General features: G+C 48.1%; 1 protein-coding gene across 5 annotated transcripts in view; it reads right to left on the bottom strand.

Annotated features, from left to right (window-relative positions):
* The window catches only part of SGMS1 (sphingomyelin synthase 1), an 88,895-nt gene that overhangs the window by 55,577 nt on the left and 21,109 nt on the right, over positions 1–12,209 (bottom strand). For 3 of the 5 annotated variants that reach the window (XM_041404912.1, XM_041404917.1, XM_041404913.1), the window contains exon 2: positions 9,571–9,686. The exons of 1 other annotated variant lie outside the window; for it this stretch is intronic. The gene's annotated coding sequence lies outside the window, so the exon portion shown is untranslated. Of the gene's footprint in view, positions 1–9,566; positions 9,687–12,209 lie in introns of all 5 variants that reach the window. One more of the 5 variants, XM_041404914.1, reaches the window with a different exon arrangement.

Below are 12,209 nucleotides of genomic sequence, written 5' to 3'. Positions count from 1 at the left end.
CTGGGCCAGCAGGGTGTCCTGGGGACACCGAGCTGTCCTGGGCCAGCAGAGTGTCCTGGGCCCAAGGAGTCCAATGGCAGCCTGGGCAGCAGCAGAGCACTGGCAGCAGGGCAGGGAGGGATGGTGGCCCTGTGGGCAGCCCTGGAGGCACCTCTGCAGTGCTGTGTCCAGCTCTGGGTGCTGAGCACAGCAGGGCCAGGAGCTGCTGGAGCTGAGCAAGGGCCTGGAGCCTCTGGGTGCCCAGGAAAGGCTGAGGGAGCTGGGGCTGCTCAGGCTGGAGAGGAGCCCCAGCTGAGAGGGGCCCTCAGGCCTGGCTGTCCCTGGCTGCAGGGAGGGGCAGAGCAGGGCCCAGGCTCTGCTCCGGGGCCCAGCCATGGCACCAGAGCCACGGGCAGGGCCTGAGCCCAGCCATTGCCCTGCACAGGAGGCACAACTTCTTCCCTGGGCAGTGCCCAGCCCTGAGCACATTGCCCACACAGCCTGGGGGCTCTCCTCCCTGGGGCTGTGGCAGAGCTGTGTGCACACAATGCTGTGCCCTGTGCTCTGGGATGGCCCTGCTGGAGCAGGGAGGTGACACCAGCTGCCCGCTCAGCTCCCTCAGCCTCTGCCACACTGGGATTCCTCCCATCTCTGCTTTAATAACTGTTCCCTGAGCCAGGAGACACTGTCTTTAATAGTTTATAACAGGATGGGTTTTATCCAGCCTCCTCTGAACCTCTCACCTTCCAGTAACATCCTGGCCACCAGGAATACCACAGCAGAACTGTGCATCAAAAGAAAAGCTTTCCCTTTTATAAGCTTGTTCCTTCGTTCCTTGTTTTGGTTTTTTGAGTGAGGAAGGCCTGGGTACAGTCATCTTCTTTGGAAGATGCAAAGCTCCCAATCTGCTTAGCATTCCTCTCCTCACTTCTTCCCCTCACAATCATTTCTGCTCCATGCTAGAGACAAAGTTTATTCATCTCCTTTTATACAACAGCTGTTCCATGCCTTCAATCACCTTCATCATCCTTTGCTGAACCTTGTTCTTCTTGGAGATGGATGATTCAGGACATGGAGAATCATGGAGAAAAAGGTGATTTCTAAACTTATTTTTACAGTAGCTTATTCTGTTATCTACTCCTTCCCTAATAATATTTATTCATTTACAACTTTGACTTTGCAGCTATTTGCAGTGAGAAAATCTCCAAATTCAGGAAAAAAGCCTCCCAAGAGAGAACAAAACCCAGAACTAATAATATTTTTGCATTCTGCCAGTGTTGCAGAAAACAAGCATTAGGCTTCAGAGAGAGCAAAGAGCCTGAACAATGCAGTAACCTCTCAATATATTGAAACAGAGGCTTCCAAAACTTTTCTTAAACCAGAGCAGCAGAGCAAAGAATGAACCACATCCCTGGCTCTGCATGTGCCTTCCTCCCCTCAGCTGATGATGGCTTCTGGTAAGAAAACATCAAATAAATACACACACACAAACCTAGGTCACTTATATTTATTATTTCCTCATGCAGCACCAGCAAAGTGACCCCTAAGGAGGTGCACAGAAAATGACCTGGATTTTTATTAGTAACCAGTTGCTGCTCTCCAGCCTCCCTGACCTTGTAGCACACACCTGATTCCTGCTCAGCACACCTGGGTTTCCTCTTTTCATGTGCACAGTCCCCACACTTCTGTGTCATTAATATTCACAGTACACCCAGGGGCAGAGCTGTAGCCTCAAACTCCTGCTGGGACACAGATTTTTAATTTTTTTTCCCCTGTTTTCGGCATCTCAAACTCACAGGATGACAACACAGGATTGCTTTGAAGTATCCATTTTCACCCCACCTCAAATTACCACAGAGAAGCAGACCCTGGCTGAGTATCAGAATTCTCCAGATAAAACTAAATGATCAGCGCATCAACATGGAAACAATGAGTGGGTTTTTGTAAACAAACAGAGAAGAGCTTCAGATTTAGCATGACTTTTACAAGGATGGTGGATGGTGGTGCCTCTTGCACAAGCAAGAAGCAAATGGACTCTAAACAAAAACCTGCTGTTTTATTAAGCTCACTTATCTAAGTTTTTAAGACTTGCTTTTTGCAAGGCTGTGGCGTAAAAATAAAGCTGCTCCTTGGGGCAATTTGTCAGGTACTCCTACTGCACAATTTTGGATGTTGTAACAGAAAGGAAGGATCAGAACAGGGATTTCACTGAAATTACCATCTAGAACCCCTCCTTGAGAAGAAAGAGAATAAACAGGTCCACAAAAAACAGACTCTCTTAGATGTTCTGATGCCTCAGGTTTTAGCCTTTGTATTTCTCAGAGTCTGTGCTGCTTTGGTGTGTGGGTCTGAGCTTCACATTAGGGGATGGTGAGCTCTCTGCACAGAGCAGGGAGACAAAACAATTCCTTCTCCAGCTGGGGACCAAGGACAAATGATCCAAATCTCAGGCCCAAGATCACAAACAACATTTCAGCAGGAATTTCAGCATGGAAAGGGTGCTCAGGCCTTGGCAGGGGCTGCCCAGGGAGCTTTGGAGGGCCCATCCCTGGAGGTGTCCCAGGAAGGGCTGGAGGTGGCACTCAGTGCTCTGGGCTGGGGACAAGGTGGGCACTGGGCACAGGGGGGATTGGATGATCCCAGAGGTCTTTCTAACCCTAATGATTTTATGAGTCTACGAATTTCATGTTTCAAAAGAGCTCTCTCTTGCAAAATTCAAACCATGTATCTGTGGGCTGTGAAACAGCATTCCTCTGCTGGGGGCCACTCTTCAGGCAGTCAGGTTGTTGCATTCTGTGTCCCATTGTTCTTCCACCATGTCACCTCTGTCCATCCCATTTCCCCTCTGTACAGGGACACCCTCCTGCCCTGCCCAGGTCCTCAGGGGTTCTGAGCACATAACTCGTGTGCTGGCTTTGAGCAATCCTCACAAAGCACCAACACAACCTTATGCTATTACTGGAGTGTAAGAAAAATAATTTACAGAAACAGCAGCTCCTTGCTTTATCTCCTCTGTAAACAGCTTTTAAACTGCCAGCTGCAGCTAGGAGCTGGAGACAGAAGAGACATCCCTGCAGTTGCTGACAGGTAAGTTTATTGGAGCTTCAGCACAAGCATTTAAAGATGAAAGAGCACAACCAGGGTGCTGAAAGACAACTGACAGCTTGAGGAGTACGCACCGGTTTTCAAATTGTTTCTGTGATGTAGGGTAATGCTTGTGATCACAGCATTCACCGGGAATTAGATCATCCATTTAGCAGCAAGTTTGCCTGATCAACTGTCTGGGGACTTCAAACAGATCAGCAAAACTGCAGAGCTGGAGAGACACTGTCTTGGTATTCAGCTGCCTTCCCTGAGAAGCTTCACAGAGACCAAAACACAGGCAGGGAAATCACAACAAAACATTGACAGCAAGTTGAGTGCTGCCCCTGAATTTGGGAAGCAGCACCAAGGCAGGGCACTCCTGCTGGCAGCGAGCACCAGGGCCTGGGGCAGGGGCAGCCAAGGAGCTGCCTCAGCTCATCTGGATCAGCCCCAGCACGCACAAAACACCTGGAGCCATCCCGTTAACATATCCTAATAATGACACAGCTTTGTGCAAAGCCTGTCCCTCACCTTTCTGCCCTTCTGCATGTGCTACACACAGCTCAGGGAGCTCCACAGGCTGAAGCAGCTTTCCAAGAAACTCTTAGCAAAGCTTGGGGAATTCAGTGATGTGTCAGTGCCTGGAGATGGCTGTCAGGATGCTCCACAATGCAGGGAAGGGCAGGGAGGAACCTGGAGATGGGAGCAAACTCTGGACAAGAGGCTATTTAAACCTGCCTGGATGTAGCAGGGATGCATACATCACCTGAACAGCTGGGACAGTCACACAGGACTCTGGTGACAGAGCAGACATCCTGTGCTGGCACTACAAGTCCCTCAGTATGTTCATATCATATATTTCACCCACCCTTTGCTGTGTATTTATCCACGCGCAGCAAAATATGTGAGATGTAATTTTTTGTTTTCACAAGCAGTACACGGAAATCTGTCAAAACAGCTGCTGACAGCCTTGCAACTGCTCCCTGGGAATGGGGACAGCAGAGGCAGGGCAGCACAGGCCAGGACAAAAACCCTTCCATTTTCATGCATCCTGCAAACACAGATAAAAACATTTAAGGAGTGAACTGAAACAAAGCATCTTGTGCAAGAATCCCAATGACTGTATTATCTGCTAAACAATTAAACTGGAAAAATGTGGAGTCATTTTAAACAAGTGCATCTGTCATTAAGATAATGACCAAATGAGTCAGTGCTTATCCAGTAAGAGATATTTAAAAGAATCACAGAAAGGTTTGGCTTGGAAAGCACCTTAAAGCTCATCTCATCCCACCCCCTGCCATGGGCAGGGACACCTTCCACTGTCCCAGACTGCTCCAAGCCCTGTCCAGCCTGGCCTTGGGCACTGCCAGGGATCCAGGGGCAGCCACAGCTGCTCTGGGCACCCTGTGCCAGGGCCTGCCCACCCTGCCAGGGAACAATTCCTAATTCCCAATATCCCATCCATCCCTGCCCTCTGGCAATGGGAAGCCATTCCCCCTGTCACTCCATCCCTTGTACAGAGTCTCTCTCCATGTTTCTTGTCAGCTCCTTCAGGCCACAATTTGGTCACCCCAAAGCTTCTCCTCTCCAGTGAGCACCCCCAGCTCTCCCAGCCTTTCCTCCCAGCAGAGAGCTGCTCCATGCCTGTGCCCATCCTGGTGCCTCCCCTGGGCTCTCTCCAGCAGCTCCAGGTCCCTCCTGTGCTGGCCCCAGGGCTGGGGCAGCTCTGCAGGTGGGGTCTCAGCTGAGCCCAGGGGCAGAGGGTTTAATTCAACACAGGAGCAGCGCCTGTTCCATCCATCCAAAATTGAGGGAAAACAACTGATTAACACCCCAGCGTTCCCAAAAGGCACAAACCCAGGGGTGCTGTCTTCAGCCTGTGGCTCCTGGGGTGCAGAGCAAGAGGCACCTTAAATCTCTCAGCGTGGTCTGAATACAGCTCTGCTGATTGCAAAGAAAGCAGAGACCAAAACAAGATTAGAGCTCAGCGAGACAGCGTGCCCCTCGTGAATCCAAATAAACAAGACATTTTGAACTATTTCCAGCATGACTTCAGCACAAAATAACATTTGCACATCAGTGTAATAGCTGATGTTTTAACTGCTTGCTAAGGGAGCAGTCACGCACTGCAGCCCTGAGTTCAGTGGTGGCTGCTCAGCCTTCAAAGGAAGCAAAAAGAGCTGCAAAAGAGCAGTGCTGCACTTGAAAGCCTTTCAGAAAGCACTAATGTATTTGTGTTCACTCTTGAACCCAAGGAGAACACGGCCTGCCCTGTCCCCACATGCCTTGGGGTGGATGATGGGGCTCTTGAAAGGAGCTGGGATGGCAGCAGCCATCAAATCCCAGCTGAAACCTCGTGGGGTCCAGAGCCAGGGAGAAAAGGGAGCCAAAGCCAAGGGGCACAAGTCCAGAGGATGCAACACAGGAGGGAAAACCCGTTTTCCCTTTGAACCTGTGCAAGGACTGGTGACACGCCCTCACAGGAAATCCTATTACTGGGGGCCCTAAGCCATGAATCAATCCTGGAGTCATTCAGAGCCAGCCCCAGGACAAAGGAACAGTCAGATGCTAATTCAGGCCACAATGCTGAAGAGGGAACGTTCCCTCTTTGGATTAAGGATTAATCATCAGCAAGTACAACCTATTTTCATTAACTGCAGCCATTTCCTGCTAACACATCCTTTCCATTTTCCTGGAAACACGGGAGTAACTACATGTCTGAAGGCAAATAAATTAGGAGACAAGAAGGAAATTATCCACAGCACCCAGAACAAGCCACGCCTGAATATTCCCATTGAATAAAGCAGCTAAAAAATCTTCCAAAACCCAACTTGATTGATCCAACAAACTGAACACAAGGTATATAAAATCTCTGCTCCAAAATTCCATTAAACCTTTAGTTTTGCAAGTGCCAAAGATGTCAATGCTTGGAGAGGCTGTGGATGCCCCGTGCCTGGAAGTGTCCAAGGCCAGGTTGGATGGGGCCTGGAGCAACCTGGGATGGTGAACCTGTTCCTGTTTGTACCAAAACCACCCAGGCACATCCTGCAGCATCCTCTTAACATCCCCACTTCTCTGGGATAGTTTTGATGAATGCATCTCAAGCTGTGTCAGGGAAAATATAGGCTGGATATTAGGAAGAAGTTTTTCACAAGAAATAGTGATAAAATATTGGAATGGCCTGCCTGGGGAGGTGGTAGAGTCACCATCCCTGGATGTGTTCAAAAACAGACTGGATGTGGCACCATGGTTTAGTTAAGGTGTTTAGGGCATGGGTTGGATTTGATGATCATGAAGATCTCTTCCACCCCAGTGATTCTGTGAAAAGCTGGGAGGAATCATCAAACCATTTAGGTTGGAAAAGACCTCCAAGACCACTGAGTCCAACCTCCTCAGTCAGCAGCAGCTTCAAGCTGAGACTTGCAGCAAAACAAACCAAAGGTGTCACTTAAAAAAAAAACAAAAACAATGTCACAATCAAAGTGTGGCCTACCGAGGACACAGAAAAACTCCACATGATTCATAAATTCCCCGCAAGGTGCTTTTACATGCACAGGACAACACCCAGGAAACAGCCAGCACTTCTAACAAAGATTATTTGAACTTCACAGGGTGGTGGGTTTTTGTGGATGATGGATTTTTGAGTTAGTGGGATTTTTTTCTGGTGATGGTGGTTTGTTCATTTTCTGTTTAAACATCTGCTCTAGTCACCTGTTGCCCACTTAAGTGGGAGATCTCACCTCTGAGTGTTCTGCACTGGAATTTGCTGTTAACCATTCCAAGCCCTTGCTGCATTCACACAGAGTTCTATTCCTGATCAAACAACTTAAGCAGGAATATTTTCAAAAGACTGCACATATGCACATATGCTCTCTTCCCATGGAGCTAAATTTGGTAGGTATGAGCATACCTGGCTGTAACAAGCTGAAACAAAAATCCCTGAGACACAGAAGCTGAGTTCCAGGCATAAACCCTGCTTTCCACTGCTCTAAATAGTCCCTGTTACACTGTGATTACACAGCAAGCAGTGTTTGCTTTGCTCTCTGAGCCCAGGGCTTCTCCTTCATAGCCACTGAAATTCAAGTTTAAAACAGAATTCAGCAAGCAGCTCTGTCAAGCACATTCCATGCCAAGCTGGAGGATGAGTATATTTATATAACAAAAGGCTTCCTGGATTATTTTAAGGCTCAAGTTCTGCAAAGGGAACAATTGATGAAAGGGATGTTTTTCCTTTGTTTAAAAAAATAATACTCATACCAAGAAGGAAAAAAAAAAAAGCCATTGAAGAGACAGCAGTGCCTTGATATTCCACTGTGAGATCCCTGGATCACAGCAGAGTCATGCACATGCTCTCTGACCCTATGAGTACAGAACCTGTGCTGTCACAGAGTGAGATAAATACAGCAAAAACCAGAGGTCACAGACACCAAGGCAGCTGTAAGTGAATATCTGCACATAAATGATGAGCTGTGCCACAGAATCACAGAATTATTTTAGGTTGAAAAATCCCTGCCAGCTCAGGAATCCACCCTGTGCCCAATGCCCACCTTGTCCCCAGCCCAGAGCACTGAGTGCCACCTCCAGCCCTTCCTGAGACACCTCCAGGGATGGGCACTGCAAAGCTCCCTGGGCAGCCCCTGCCAAGGCCTGAAATTGAATTCCAAAAAGGTATGATAGAACTGGGATTATGAGTGTGTAGTTTGGTTAGAAGTGTGCAATATCATGTGGTGGGAAACTTAAGAGTTTAAGGTTTTAGGATACAGTAATATATATAAACAAGATGCAGGTTTTGGGGCAGATGCTGGTCCTTCTTCTTCACCTTCTTTTCCATGGGTTTGGGCGATTTTGTGTAATTGCATAAAAAAGTCCACTTTGCAGGCCACAAGTAGCTGGTTATTGAGTTAAAATTAAAAATAATTTAGGCTCCAGCCCCTCCATGTCCTTCCTGGACTGGGGACCCAGAACTGGACACAGCCCTGGAGGTCCCTCAGCAGGGCCAGCCCTGAGGACAGGCCCTGCCCTGGGCAAAGGAACAACCCACCAACACAGACCCAGCCACACCTGGTTTGAATCCTTTCCCTTCAGCACAGAGCAGAGCAGCCTCCTCTGCACCTCTCGATGTTCAACCCCGATTAAAGCTGCATTAAACTTTAAGTAATAGATGCCTGCATTATTCATGACTGCTCTGTATTGGATGCAGAGCAAACAGAAGCTGAATCAATGCAGTGACAGGAGCTTCGGGTGTCTGCTCAAAGTGTCTCCTGCTCCCAACACTGATGTACTTGAAGAAGGGTGGGGAAAGTAGGAATTTTTCACTACTGCTGTAAACAAGCCTTGGTATTATAGTTCGTCCAGAACAGTGACACAGAGGCAGCTTTCAGAGAGCAACAACTGCAAAAATCCTGCTCATCATCATCTGACCTGTGACACGCAAAAATGTAATTTCCCTTTATTTCAGCAGCCTTGGTGTTTAGTCATAGCATTTTTTTTTTTGTATTTCTGGTGGTATTTGTTACAGATTCTGTAAGATACCACCAGAACATCTTACTTATACAGCCTTTGAGATCCAGAGAGAGGCAGTATTGGGACAGCCACAGGAGAGGGGCTAAACCCAACTTGCCAAAGACAAAGGTGCTCAGGGCACCTGCAGGGATTAGAAAGAATCACAACTGAAAGGTGCTTCTCTGCTCTGTCTCCCACAACAGCCTCTCACAATCAGCCAGTTAAGGCTCTCTAATATTTCAGAACATTTTTAGGAAAAAGGCAAAAGGTTTCCCAACTAGGAATGGGAGGCATGAGAGACTTGGTTCACTCAAGGTGCTGGACACTGGGGCTGCACACAAACAAATCACAGCTTTTAGAACACTCTTCCTCAGAATCTTTACACCCAAAACTCCACTTTTATTTTCTGATTCTCACTACACCTCCCCTCTACCTCTTCAATCAGTCACGGAGCTTTCCAGCACAGATCAAACCCCACAAAACCATGACAAATCCTATGAGATGCCTTTCAGCAAATCCTCACACAGCTTCAAAGGATTACTGAAAGACAAAAACACAACTACAAGCAGCAATAAAGGGCACAGACCCTGTTTATTCTCTCTGCAGGTCATTTATCTATGCCAAAGCCAGAGCTGGGAACAGAACACAGGTATTCCAGCCCCATTCTGGCTGTCTACACAATATATCACCAGTTTCCATAGCCAAAAGGGCAAAGATTTCCTTACAAGCAGAGTTTTGGGAGCATTTATCCACAATCTACATCTTCAAGTTCTGCTCTCAGTCGTCCTCCCCTGGAAGCAGGCAGAAGAAACTGATCTAAGGGATCTTTCAGTTGTCTTTCCCTAAGATTTTACAATTTAATAATACTGGAGTTAGACAGTTTGTGAAATATCCAAAAACAAGAACTTGCCCCAATTCAGATCACAGTAAACAAGGTTAAGAATGAACACATCACTCCAAAACACACATGTTTGAAAATGCAAAATGCAAGATGCACTGACCTACCTGAAACTGCTTTTCTAGCCAGAGCACTCGATGCATCAGGTTAGAAACTCATTTGGAAGAGGAGAGTGGAAGCTCAGACCTGCTGCTGGCAGCTTCTCACGTAGTCATGAGAGTCACTGTTAACAAAACAGCAAACAAATAAAAGATAAGGACGTTTAAGAGGTGCTAACAGGAAGCCTTCATTAAAACATCAGGAGTTGTTTCAGTGTGAAGACGACCTCAAGGTCTAACAAGAGCTTGGATATACAGGGAAGGCCATGCTAACATAAAATCATGGAATGGTTTGGGTTGGGAGGGACCTCAAAGCTCATCTCATTCCACCCCTGCCATGGCAGGGACACCTTCCACTGTCCCAGGCTGCTCCAAGGTCCATCCAACCTGGCCTTGGACGCTTCCAGGGATGGAGCAGCTGCACTTTAAAAATAGTATTTCCCACAGGACACAGAAAGAGAGAATATCCTTGTGTGCACACAGGCCTAGATGAGTTTTGGAGGATATCACTGAAGGGGTATCGGGGACAGCCAAAGGTGATACAGAGACTCCATCCTCAGAAGGCATGAAAAGACACTCAATTATTAGAAATCTACAGTTCTTGTAGAAATAATGGTGGACCTAAGACCTGACTGGCCTTTAGGAATCTTCTCTCACACTACTGGTGAACTATGAATAGCACACTCTGGAGAACCATATCTATAAACAATGGTTACAGAAGGAGAGATAATAATTGTTTGAATTCTTTCCTCTAAGTTTCCCACAGCTTCTACACAGCTTGCCAGGATTTTCCTAGGAGAACCATATGAAATTACTACAGGAGGAGACCACCACCCCCAGAACAACGTGGGTTTCCCACTGCCACAAACAGGCTGCTGACCACCCTGCTACACCCTTTTTAAGAGCACCTTTTCTTAACTACAAGAGCAATCCAGGAAACTCATGGGATACACACTGCCATATGGAGCCCCAAGTAAAGAAATTAACCTCAATGTTTTCTCTGAAGGGAGCTGCTGAAGTGACACTGGCTCTGAACTCCGCATCACACAAGGTATGATGAGGGGGAGCAAAGGAGGAAGGCTGGAAGCCTTTTCTGATAGTCTCCAAGATAAGCAGGATCATTTAGGAGAGAGAGGAAGAAGCAAAGAGAAGCAAACCCAAAATGCTCATGGCCAAAATCCTCAGGTGGAGCATGCAGGGACCAGGTTTCTCCCCATCCCTGTGCCCACCTCTGCCAGCAGCAGCACACAAACTGCCCTGGGAAGCAAACCCACTCTTCATCCCATCCCTCCAGCCTCCAAGGGAGGCAAAATCAGGGTGGGGATTTGGAATAGAACATCCCTGTGCTGCACAGGGCTCTTCCAACTCAGCTTTCAGACGAAGGAAAAGCAGAGGTCTCCCTGCTCCATTCACATTAGTTAGTGCAATTCATACCTTTCCACTCAAATACAAGTTGGGGAGGAAGGGGGGATAAATAAATCCAATTCTGCTTGTTGCAGCAGCACCAAACCCAAGGAATTGTCTGCCAGGAAACAAGCAGACGGAAGCCTGGTAACTAATTTCCTGAGACTCCTTTTTAGCTACATTTAGGATTGCTTGGAAATTTGCTTTTGAGTTTTCATACTGCCTCACCTTCAATGAGTGCTGTGGGGAGGGGGACACCAGGCACCTCCACCTGCAGGCCAGAAGATTCTCCTGTGCCACAGGCTGGAAGAGGCTCTGTCCAGATGGGCAGAGCCATGGAAAAGCCAGGGAAAGCCTTGCCACCCTCCTGCCCTGCCTGCTGCAGGATCATGAGAGGTGTCACCCAGGCCAGGAAGGCCCTGTTTCCATGAGTAACTGGCCATTATCTCATGAGAGCAGCCCTCCCAAACTTAGCACACTCGCTTATCTGCAGGGTTTGCTGAGCCCCCAAAAGCCAGCCCAGGAGGAAGCCAGCCAGGGACAGCTCCACACCCTGCGTGCCCCCTCTTCCAGCCATGACAGCTCTCATGGATCCCAGAGCCCAGCGTGGTGCTCAGACACAAACACACGTTTTTGATGAGCAAGCTGTGAATCAGCAGCATTCGCTGTGAGAATCCCGAGCTGCTCCCTCGCAGCTGCAGCCTCTCCCTCTGCTCTCCATGGAGCCTGCTAGGACACGTTCCTGCCACATCCAGGATTATTTCTGGGCTGGTGAAAGGACAGGAGGAGCAATCCACAGCGAGAGTTTGGGTACTAGCAGCTCTGCTGGCAGCAGGACTGCGTGGCAAGGTTTGATTGAGCTCTGTGCTGTCTGTCCTGTGGCACACAGCACTGCCCAACTCTAACACTGCTAATACACTTTTCAGAAAACACAAGGTCTGTCTTCCCCAAATCAACGAGCCTGTATGCGAAACTCCTCCCTCCCCTGAGGGACACCCTTCTGCTGGCAGAGCACTGGCTGCTGCTCTGCTGAGGGATGAGCTGCTGGTTCAGGGCCTTGTTTCCCTAAACTCAGTATCCCTGTGGAAACGGTGCAGCTCCTGGAGTTGCTAAGTGATGCTGAGCTGGGAAATATCTGCACATAAACGACAAGCTGTGCCACAGAATCACAGAATTATTTAGGCTGGAAAAGCATCCTGCCCGATGCTATTTACAGAAAGGGTGACCAAGTTCTGGAATGGCCT

The sequence above is a fragment of the Onychostruthus taczanowskii genome, unplaced genomic scaffold (assembly GCF_017590055.1).
Source record: "Onychostruthus taczanowskii isolate IOZ18803 unplaced genomic scaffold, ASM1759005v1 scaffold22, whole genome shotgun sequence".
Lineage (NCBI taxonomy): Eukaryota > Metazoa > Chordata > Aves > Passeriformes > Passeridae > Onychostruthus > Onychostruthus taczanowskii.
The sequence above is the reverse complement of the archived record's forward strand: the minus strand, read 5'-3'. Positions and strand labels throughout refer to the sequence as shown.